The sequence below is a fragment of the Hyaena hyaena genome, unplaced genomic scaffold (genome assembly GCF_003009895.1).
Source record: "Hyaena hyaena isolate Hyena2069 unplaced genomic scaffold, ASM300989v1 scaffold_33, whole genome shotgun sequence".
NCBI classification, from domain to species: domain Eukaryota; kingdom Metazoa; phylum Chordata; class Mammalia; order Carnivora; family Hyaenidae; genus Hyaena; species Hyaena hyaena.
This window is the reverse complement of record NW_024080666.1, coordinates 3649999-3662148: the sequence shown is the minus strand read 5'-3', so window position 1 is coordinate 3662148 and position 12150 is coordinate 3649999. Positions and strand designations below refer to the sequence as shown.

The 12150-nt window shown below is 40.1% G+C and overlaps 1 protein-coding gene across 1 annotated transcript in view; it reads left to right on the top strand.

The window, feature by feature from the left end:
* The window catches only part of KATNAL2 (katanin catalytic subunit A1 like 2), a 68864-nt gene that overhangs the window by 605 nt on the left and 56109 nt on the right, over positions 1-12150 (top strand). The window lies entirely within an intron of this gene.

Below are 12150 nucleotides of genomic sequence, written 5' to 3'. Positions count from 1 at the left end.
AAGGTGGTTTCTGTTGTATCATGTGCTAAATGGCCAGCAGTACTTTTCACAACAACCCACATGACTTTAGAACATACTCAATGCCAGGCTCTGAGGAAATAAAACAATGCTTTGCAGAGGAGAAAGAATTTTAAAAAATCAAGTTAAAAAAATATTGATGGGGGTGCCTGGGTGGCTCAGTCCGTTGAGCATCTGACTTTGGCTCAAGTCATGATCTCACGGCTGGTGGGTTCGAGCCCCGCATCCCGCTCTGTGGTGACAGCTCAGAGCCTGGAGCCTGCCTCAGATTCTGTGCCTCCCTCTCTCTCTGCCCCTCCCCTGCTTGTGCTCGGTCTCTCTGTCTCTCAAAAATAAATAAACAAACATTAAACATAAATAAATAAAGCCCACTGCCCTATATTGTCTCATACATTTTCATGATTTTCAATGCCATCTATATGACCACAACTCCCCACCACCCAAACTGACTCTAGACTGGATTATTTTGCTGGGCCTGAAGCCCACATAGTGTCCTAGAAGATGGAAATACAGAGAAGACAATGAATCAACAGATTACTTGACAAATCTTGTGTCATGTGTCTGCATCTTAATTTGTCCAATATCTAACTTTTTGCCTCCTCTTCTAAAACTTGTACCTTTCCCAGCCTTCCTCCATCTGGGAATGTGAAACCACCCTCCACCCAATTGCTCAAATCAGAATTCTAGGAGTCATCATTAGCTCCTTCCTCTAGCCCCTCCCTTCTGTCCTCTACATAAGGAAGACAGCAGCAAACCTTTTGCTCCACTTCTACAATAGGTCTTTTTTTAAAAAAAAAATTTAGCATTTATTCAGTTTTGAGAGACAGAGAATGAGTGGGGAAGGGACAGAGAGAGAGGGAGACACAGAATCTGAAACAGGCTCTGAGCTGTCAGCACAGAGCCCGATGTGGGGCTCGAACCCACAAACCGTGAGATCATGACCTGAGCTGAAGTCGGATGCTTAACCGACTGAGCCACCCAGGTGCCCCTACAATAGGTCTTTAATCATCCCTATCTCCACAGCTGAGATCCTGATCCAAGCCCTTCCCCCCCCCCCCACCATCTCTTACCTGAACCACTGCAGTAGCCTCCTAACTATTCTTCCTCTTGGTTTTTGCCTTCCACTAGTCCATTCTTCATCCAGTGATCTTCCTAAAATTGTGTCGCTTGCTGGCTGGGGTCCTTTTATTGGCTTTTCATTACCCTTGGGATAAAACCCCTGAACTTTGACATAACTCACAGTGTACTGCAATGATGTGGCCCAACTTCCACATCCAGCCTCTTCCTCACTACTTTCCATTTTGCCTCCCACAGCTCCTTTGATCTGTGGCACATTCTCTTTGATCTGACATGACTCTGAACTCCATATACTCTGTACCATACAAGTTAGTATTTAATTGTGATTAATGTGTTCCTATCGATTTCCTGCATGTAACAAAGCCTCTCTAGCAGAATTCATATAACTTGAAGGCAAATCCAGTTTTATTTTTTGTTTTATCCCTAGGTGGTGCTGAGAGACATATTTAGGTATGCCTATGGGTGTCTTGATTTAGCAGGGGGTGTAAGTGCAAGGAGTTGTGCTGATTAGTTGTATCTGCAGAAGGAATAAAATGGACGTGGGTGCAGTGATCTGGTGAATTGGATATAAAAAGGATCGTGTGTCCACAAGGAATTTTGATCATCTACATCATCTGCTATATTAGGATTTCCAGAACACATCCTTTTTATTTGGCTGATTTTTATTGTTGTTTCAAATATATATATGTGTATATATATAAGTATATATGTGTGTATACATATATGTGTACAGATGTATGTGTACATACATATGTATGTACACATACATATGTATGTATACATAATCCTCTGAGGTCTTCAATTTCTCCAAGAAGAAATCCTCTACACCTTCCTACAGGAATAAGGGCAAAATAATCATGATTGTCACCATTGTTGGAGTTAAACAGGGAAAGGCAGCAGTGTGGGAGGTGGAGGTTTCTCCTCACTGTTCAGTGCACAGATTATACTTAATTACTCCTTCCTCAATTACATAATCGGGTACTGGGGCAGCTGGGTGGCTCAGTTGGCTAAGTGTCCAACTCTTCTTGATCTCAGCTCAGGTCTTGATCTCAGGGTTGTGAATTCAAGCCCTGCTTTGGACTCTGTGCTGAACATGAAGCCTACTTTTTAAAAATGTGTAATTGAGTATTTAATTACTCATTTCCTTTCCAAAGTTTATTCGGCTGTGTTTCTTCTCAGGGTAAATGTCCAGTCTTCCAGGGTAGGGGAGGGATTGTCACCTGATTGGTGTGGGGGAGAGAATCTCTTACACTGTGTTCAGCCTGCTCCTCATTACTTCTGTCCTTAGAGGTGCCTGGTGACTCTAGAAGTACCCAGTGCCCTCAGTTCCTGTAATTGTCAAGGGCTCTGTCATACTTATGTGCTTCTTTGTTGACTACTTTCTCTACAGGTGTTGGTTTTTTTTTTTAAATTTTGGTTGTCTTTGCTTTTGTCTTTTTTTGCTCTCTCTCTTTTTAAAATGTTTATTCATTTATTTTGGGGGGAGAAAGGCAGCAAGACAGAGAGGAGAGGGAGAATCCCAAGCAGGCTCCATGTTGTCATCGCAGAGCCCAACGTGGGACTTGATCTAATGAACCTGAGCCAAAGTTGAGTTGGATGCTCAATTGACTGAGTCACCCAGGTGCCCCTTTTTGCTCTATTAAGTCAGCAGACATTTATCTATTTGCTTTCCGTATGGCAATTTTATTGTCATAACTGCTTGTTGTCACTCTTCTAGGGTCTTTGTCCTTTTTTTTTTCACTCATTTCTGCTCTAAACTTTATTCCCTCTTTCTACTGGCTTTTTTGGACTTTGTTTTTCTAGATCCTTTATATGTAAGGCAAGGTTGTTTATTTGAGATTTAAAATTTTTTCTTGCTTCTTGATGTAGGCCTGTATTGTAATGAACTTTGCTCTTAGATCAGCCTTTGCTACATCTTGAAGATTTTGACCATTGTGTCTTCATTTTCATTTGTCTCCGTGTCTTTTTTTATTTCTTGGTTGACCCATTGTTTAGTAGCATGTTGTTTAGCCTCCATGTATTTGTATTCTTTGCAGGTTTTTTCCTGTGATTGATATCTAGTTCCATAGCATTGCAGTTGGAAAAGATGCATGATATGATTTCAGTCTTTTTGAATTGATTGAGATTTGTGGCCTGTCATGTGATACAACCTGGAGAATGTTCCATGTGCACTTGAAAAGAATGTGTATTCCACTGTTTTGGGTTGCAACGTTCTGTATTTAATCAGGTCCAACTGGTCTAATGTGTGCTTCAAAGCCATTGTTTTCTTGTTGATTTTCTGTCTGGATGATCAATCCATCGATGTAAGGGGGTATTAAAGTCCTCTATTATTACTGTATCACTGTCAATTTCTTCCTTCATGTCTGTTAATAGTTGCTTTATGTATCTGGGTGCTCCCATGGTGGGTGGAGTCTTTGTTCTAGATAGGTCACAATGTTGTTATTCTTTTATCATAGTTTTAATGTGGTTTGGGGAGGGATCAGAGATAAATGGTCTCTAGAGCATTTTTTATATTACAGATATTTATTGAGGGCCTACTGAGTACAAAGAATCACACTAGCTGCTTTTGCAGGGTTCAGAGAAGTGAATATATAAAATCAACTAATATATGATTCATATCTGAAAGATACCTTAGCTGTGTCTGAGTGGCGCCATTGGTTAAGCGTCCGACTCTTGATCTCTGCTTATGCCATGATTTCACAGTTTGTGAGTTTGAGCTCCACATCAGGCTCTGTGCTAATGGTGGAGCCTGCTTGGGATTCTGTCTCTCCTTCTCTCTGCCCTTCCCGCGCTTGTGCATGTGCTCTCTCGGTCTCTCACTTTCTCTCAAAATAAATAATAAAAATAAACTTTAAAACATTTTAAAAAGAAATAAAAGATAATTTTATTTTTTGTGTGGGTTTCAAGTTAGGCGTTTGTCATACATATACTTATGTATTCAAACTTGGTTTTAAATATGGTTATTTCTTTGGAAATAGTAGGGGCTGATGGCTGGGCATAAGAGAGTTAGACATTTTTGAATGAGTATCTTGGTTTTTACTTAACACTGAGGTAAAGATGCCTTTAGTTATCAACTCCTACAGTAAACACTTAGTGCCCAACACGTATCAAACATGGTACTGGTGTTCTGAGATATCCATAAATGGGAGCATTGGCACTGTTGATTACCCTGAGAACATGACTCTTCTCTTGGGTTTCATGATACTACCTAAGTCTCCTGGTGAGACTCTTTCTTGGCTTCCTTGATGAACTTCCTTGATGAAAGAGATCTTCTCTTTCTCTGCCCCTTAAATTCTTGTTCTTTAGGATCTGAACTTGCGTTTCATGGTCAGCCTGCTTCTCAAACTTGATAAAATCCCCATCCTTGATGCAGTGAGTGGACATCATCATACCACCTTTTTCCCTGGAAATTATAATTGAATTCTTCCTTGTTGATGCCTTCCTCCCACCCCAGGAGACCACAAGCTTCTTAAGGGCAAGGACTCAAGCAAGTTTCTTTCCTGACAAGTACACTGATCATGCTTTTTCAGCGCTTCTCAGTCCTTGATGTGCACGCTAAACACTGAGATGTTTTGAAAATTTAGCTTCTGATCCAGAAGTTCTGGGGTGGGGGGGTGTATCATGAGCTCTCGTGTAATACTCTTGCTGCTGGTGATCTTTAGGTAGCAAAGATCTGGGAATGGAGAATTTGCTCCTATTCCATTTTAAATGTAGTGTTTAATTAAAATAAGACTTTTTCCAATCTGTATGCCCCTGCTGCTTTCTTCTTTGCAACTTGAATTTAAAATCTTCTAAAATGTGCTAAGGGCAAGGAAGCTCTGAGGACAAATTGCTTCAGTGTTTTTAATTTGACCACACAGTTCAAAACAAATAAACAGTAATTGGTATCAATGTACAAGAATGCTTTTTGGAAAGCCATAATTGATCCACACATTCGTGTGTGACACAAAATAATCCTGAAGCAAAGTTAATTTTATTTATTCTCATGTGTCATTATATGTACTCTTCAAAAGTTGTGACTTTGCTTCTGTGAGCCTTTTATATTAAAAATATCTATTATAAGTGTTAGCTAATTAATGAGGTGGTTGACTAGGTTTTTAAATGAGTGTTGTTAAATGCCTCAGTTTTTATTAATTGCATGGGCCCCTTAAAAAAAGGAAGAGTAATTGAAAATTTAATTACATCAATGTTTTTCTTCAAAGAACTGAGGCGTATTAAACTTTAAATGTTCAAACATTTAAGCATCTATTGAAATACCAATAGCTATAAACAATGTGCAGTTCTAAATACTAATTAAACAAACTCTAAATCACCATAAGGCTAAGCTGAATTTTAAGTAACTTTTATGTTGTAAGTGCTCTTCCCTGCTCTTACATAAGGAAGATTAACCGCTTCCCTGCTGACCACTGCTGCAGCCTTGAGGGGATCCTACAAAGTGTGCAGGCTGCCAGGGACCACATTCTTCCTGCACTTGGACCAAGAAAGGGAGACTAATCAGACAGCCTGCAACACTTTGCTAATGTCACCTGGCTACTCTTGGACATGTGTTGTTGTGTTTTATTTCTTTATTTAACCACTAAAAGAGAATACGAGAGCACACAAATATGAATGTGTATATGTGATGTCTTGGGTGAAAAACACCCTTCCTTTTGGAGAAAATAACATTCATTAGGGGTTTTTAAAAAAAATTTTTTGATGTTTTAGTTATTTCTGAGAGAGAGAGAGGCAGTGTGAGCAGGGGAGGGTGAGACAGAGGGAGACACAGAATCTGAAGTTTCCAGCTGTCAGCACAGAGCCCGACACGGGGCTCAAACCCACAAACCGTGAGATCATGACCTGAGGGACGCTTAACCAACTGAGCCACCCAGGAGCCCCAGGTTTTATTCTTAAATGTAAAAAGTATATTTCTCACCACCCGGATAAATCTTGTAGGCATTGAAACAATTGATACAGCCTTCTGCTTTCCACTGGGATAGCCTTCCTGCTGTGAAGAACTAGAACACTGGCCTGCAGTTTATTCGTATTATAGAGGAATAATCTTTTCAGACAGTGGACAATGTGCTGATGAGTGAAGGCCTTCCACTTGGAAGCAGTAACTGGGTTCTGGCCCATATGGGGGTATCTAAGCACGGTAGAGATGAGACAGAGAGGAGTTTGGGAGGAAAAGAGACCAGAGAGGAGGGTCTATGCAAACAAATTGCTCCATATCTGAGTTTGGGGCTGAATACTAAGCTGTGCATCCACTGAGTGAAAATTACAAAGCTGGGGGAAAACCAATTCCCAGGGAACAATAAGCTGCACACCTATTGGTACTCACAGAACCTCCTTATAGCATTGAAAGACATCCTACTGTCAAGGAGCCTGAGTGGAGAAATGTTGCAGACCAGCAGAGCACTTAGTTGAGATTCCAGGATTCTGTGCTAAACCAGCTCTAGAGTAAGGCTACTTTATTATCTCTTTCCTAACAAAGCTTAAACACAAGGTTGATAGGATCAGGTTACCTGCAAATAATTTTATGACAAAATAAAACTCAACACACTTAAAAGAAGACAATAAAATCCAGATAGTCACAAAGACTGACATCCAGTAAAAAAAAACTACTGGTGGTCCTAAGTAGTTATGACCTGTTTCTTAACAGGAAAATATAACAAAACCAGGGCAAGCATCAGTCAACAGAAATAGGTTTAGAAATAGAGAAGACAGCGTTAGGAGGCAAGGACTTTAAAAATAGCCATTATAAATTTGTTTAAGCACCTAAGGAAAACATGAAGAGGAAAAAGCCGGAAGATACAAAAAGAATAAAACACAACTTACAGAGTTGAAAAAGACAGTATTTTAATCTAAAATATTCACTGGAGACTATCTAAACCACAGGACATAGAAAAAGTCTGAAGAAAAAAATGGTCAAAGCCTCAGTGACCTAAAGGACAATATCAAGTAGTTTAACATATGTACAGTTCATATCCCAGAGTGGAGATGAAGAAAAGGAAACAATATGGTGAACTCATGGCCAAAATTTCCCCATAAATGCCAGAAACTAAAAAACTTGCAAGCAGCATCCACATTTGTCTGTGACAAAGCCATCTGCTATGTCATGAGCTGCCCTCCGGAGACACCCATGTGGCAAAGAACTGACAGAAGCTTCCAGCCACCAGCCAACAAGAAACCAAAGCCCAGAGTCCTACAACTCATATGGAACTGAATTCTGCCAATAGCCATAGGGGCAGAAGGAACACATTTGGGTGACAGAAATATTCTAAGTCTGGATTGGAGTTTTGATTACATATGTGCACACATTCATGGGACTGTACACTTGAGATGGATACATTCTACTATATGTAAAGGATACCTTAATGAAGTTGCTTTCAAAAATGGTATAAAAATGCAGGGGTGCCAAGTGGTTCGGTCATTTGAGCGTCCAACTCTTGACTTCAGCTCACGTCATAATTCCAGAGTCGTGAGACAGAGCCCCACATCGGTCTCTGCACTGAGTGTAGAGCCTGTTAAGAATCTTTCTCTCTTTACCCCCTACCCCCCCACCCCCAAATAAGAAAAAATGGGGCACCTGGGTGGCTCAGTCAGTTAAGCAGACAACTTTCAGCTCAGGTCATGATCTTGCAGTCTGTGGGTTAGAGCCCTGCATCAGGCTCTGTGCTGGCACCTCAGAGCCTGGAGCCTGCTTCTGATTCTGTGTCTCCCTCTCTCTCTGCCCCTCCCCTGCTTGCTCTCTGTCTCTTTCTCTCAAAAACAATAAACATTAATTTTTTTTTTAAATTAAAGGGGCACCTGGGTGCCTTGGTTGGTTAAGCAGCCGACTTTGGCTCAGGTCATGATCTCACAGTTTGTGAGTTTGAGCCCTGCATCAGGCTCTGTGCTGGGAGCCTGGAGCCTGCTTCAGATTTTGTTTCTCCCTGTCTCTCTGCTCCTTCCTCACTTTTGCTCTGTCTCACTCTGTCTCTCAAAACTGAATAAATTTTTTAAAAAATTAGGGGCACCTGGGTGGCGCAATCGGTTGAGCATCCAGCTTCAGCTCAGGTCATGATCTCAAGGTTCATGGGTTCGAGCCCCACATCAGACTCTGTGCTGACAGCCTGAAGCCTGCTACAGATTCTGTCTCCCCCTCTCTCGCCCCTCCCCTGCTCATTCTCTGTCTCTGTCTCTGTCTCTCTCTCAAAAATAAATGAAAATTTAAAAAAATTTAAAATGGTATAAAAATTCAAACAGTATTTAACAGAAAGGTATATAATGAAAAGTAAATGCCTTCTTCCCTACTCTCTACCCTCCTGCCCACTTCTGGTTCTCACTTTGTAAGAACTATCATCTATAGTTTCTTATAGATCTAATTAGAAGTATTTTTATGTGTCACAACTGCGTAAATACTTATATCTTTTTCTTTTCACAGAAGAGATTTTCTTCATTCTGTATTTCTCCCTTACCTTATTTTTTTTTTTTTACAAATAGCTTATTGTCAAGTTGGTTTCCATATAACATCCAGTGTTCATCTCCACAAGTGTCCTCCTCCGTGCCCATCCCCCCTCCCCTCCCCACATCCATCAGTCCTCAGTTTTTGTCAGCATTCAAGAGTCTCTCATGGTTTGCCTCTCCCCCTTTCCCCCACCATTTCCCCCCTTCTTCTCCCCCATGGTCCTCAGTTAAGTTCCTACTAATCCTCCTATATGTGCAAACGTATAGTATTTGTCCTTCTCTGCCTGACTTATTTTGCTCAGCATAACACCCTCAAGGTCCATCCATGTTGCTACACATGGCCAGATTTCATTCTTTCTCATTGCCATGTAATATTCATTGTATAGATAAACCACATCTTCCTGATCCATTCGTCCGTTGATGGACACTTAGGCTCTTTCCATGATTTGGCTATTGTTGAGAGTGCTGCTATGAACATTGGGGTACATAAGCTCCTATGCATTAGCATTTCTATATCCCTTGGGTAAATTCCTAGCAGTGCTATTGCTGGGTCATAGGGGAGTTCTATTGTTAATTTTTTGAGGAACCTCCACACTGTTTTCCAGAGGGGCTGTACCAGTTTACATTCCCACCAACAGTGTAGGAGGGTGCCCCTTCTCCACATCCTTGCCAGCATCTCTCATTCTCTGATTTGCTCATTTTAGCCACTCTGACTGGCGTGGGGTGGTATGTCAGTGTGGTTTTGATTTGTATTTCCCTGATGAGGAGGGATGCTGAGCATCATTTCATGTGTTTGTTGGCCATCTGGATATCCTCTTTGGAGAAGTGTCTGTTCATATCTTCTGCCCATTTCTTTACTGGGTTGTTTGTTTTTCGGGTGTGGAGTTTGGTGACAGCAACATGCAGAAGAATGAAACTGGATCAATTTCTCACACCATACACAAAAATAAACTCAAAATGGATAAAGGACCTGAATGTGAGACAGGAAACCATCAAAACTCTAGAGGAGAAAGCAGGAAACAACCTCCTTGACCTCCACCACAGCAATCTCTTACTTGACACATCCCCCAAAGCAAGGGGATCAAGAGCAAAAATAAATGATTGGGACTTCATCAAGATTAAAAGCTTCTGCACGGCAAAGGAAACAACCCACAAAACTAATAGGCAACCAACGTAATGGGAAAAGATAGTTGCAAATGACATATTAGATAAAGGGTTAATATCCAAAATCTATAAAGATCCCCCTTACCTTATTACCTATCTTGGAAGTTTTTCCACAAATATTTATGGAGAACCTGAATGAGATACCTTAAGTCCTGGGGATACAGTGGTGAAAACAAGACACTTCCTCTACCTTCATGGTGATTATATTTTAGCAGGGAAGGCAGCTAACAGGTACTTAGGACCCCCAGGAGAGGAACTGCTGAAACATAGAATAGCCATACATCCAACTTTCGTAGGTAATGACACACAGTTTCCCTCAGTGGTTATATCTGTTTATATTGCCCTTTCAGTGCATGAGAATTCCCATTGCTCCACATCCCTATCAATATTTGGTATTACCAATTATTTATCCTTTATTTCATGTCTCCTTGATTACAAATTAGGTCAAGTACTTTTGTTTATTAGCTATTTGGAAATCTCATTTTGCAATGCACCTACTTCTCTTGTCAATTTTTCTATTGGGGTTACTTTGTCTTTTTAATCGATTCTTTTGGGGAATCCACTATATATTTGTATATTCCTTTAAGTCTTGATATTTGCAACATACTAAAATGTTCTCTTTTATGGACACAAATTCATATTTTAATACAAGTCACTTCATTTATTAAGTGTATTTATTTATTTTGAGAAAAAGAGAGTGCTAGCAGGTTAGGGGAAGAAAGAAAGGGAGAGAGAGAGAGAGAGAGAATTCCAAGCATGCTCTACCCTGTCAGTGCAAAGCCCAGCACAGGGCTGGAACTCGTGAACTGTGCGATCATGTCCTGAGCCAAAACCAAGAGCAGTCGCCTAACTGACTGAACCACCCAGGTGTCCCATAAAAATCACTTTATTAATCTTTCCTTCTACAGTTAATATGGTTTTTTGTACCCTTAGAAAATCTTTTCCCTATTCTAAAATCATGAAAATATTCTTTTATATTATCTACTAAAAATCATATTGTGCTCACATTTAGATCTGCAATCCATGTGAAACTGATTTGTGTGTGCATGCACACACACACTCACATACACACACACACACATCTGTGTGTAAGGAGTGAGGTAGGACATGGAATTTTTCCAAAAGCATTTACCAAAAAGATGTCCTTTCTGACACTGATCTTTGTCCAGATATATGCAGAATTGTTTCTGGGCCCTCAAGTCTGTTCCCCTGGTCTAGCTGTCTATTTCCTATGCTAATACCACACTGTCTTAATAGCTGTAGTTGCATAATCTCCATATCTGTTAAAGCAAAGACTTCTACTGGTATTTTATTAAATGGTTACTATTATTGACAAGACATATTTATATATTTTAGAATCAAATTGTCAAAATCCAGAAAGATTGCTGGATTTTGGTTGGGATGGAACTGAATGTGAAGATAAACTTAGGAGAATTGACATTTTAAAAATAATGAAACTTCTGGTCAATGCCTATCTTTTTTATGACTATATTCTTAATTTTTTTCAGTAGCAATTTAGGGTTTTCTGCATATTTTGTCCATCTTTTGTTAGATACACTTTTAGTTTCTTGATACTATTGAAAATGGTCACTGGAAGTGGTTTCTTATGTCTTTAAACCTCATTTTATGTTTATTATTGGTACGTGGAGACATAATTGATTTTTGCATATTGATTTTATTTGAGCAACATTGCTAAACTAAACTAATTCATTCATTCTAAGATTTGTTTGTGGATTCTTTTGACTTCTCTGTCTACACAATATTATTCACAAACAAAGACAGAATTAGTTCTTTTCACATTCTTCTGCCATTTGGTTTTCTTGCCTAATCTTCCTGTTTAAGACCTCTGATATAATGTTGACTAGAAGTGGGGCTAGGAGGCATTATTGTACCTAGGGGGAGATACTAGCAATCCAGGAACATTTTAATCCAATTTCCCGGGACTGAGATTTTTCTGGGCCACAAAGACAATGGGAAACTGAGCTCGGGCAGCTTAACTTCTCCTTTGTCCTTAGTCCTTAGTGCTAGGACTGACCCTCCTTCATACATTTTGCCTGGGTCCCCTATAATGCTGTGTCCTGGATTCCAACTTTTGTACCTATAGCCCCTTGAGGTTGTCAAACATACTACTCTGCATCTTAGCATCTTAGAGGCAGGCAAATGTACTTGGGAAAAAGTGGCTTCAAATGCCTTGGCCATGTCTGTGCATTAATGAATACATTTATACACACAGGTATATCTGCAGGGTAAAATCCTGTAAGTGAAGTTGCTATGTCCAAAGGTTTTTATATGTGTATATTTGACAGACGTGCATCTGTAGAATAAAGTTCTTGTGGAATTCAATGAAAACCATCCAAATGAGAGCATTTATTAACCAACCCCATTAATTGAGAGCTTGCTGTAGCAAAGGAGTCAGGTACTGTCACTTGCCTTTATTTGGCAGAGAATCAAAGGCAGGCAAGGGAG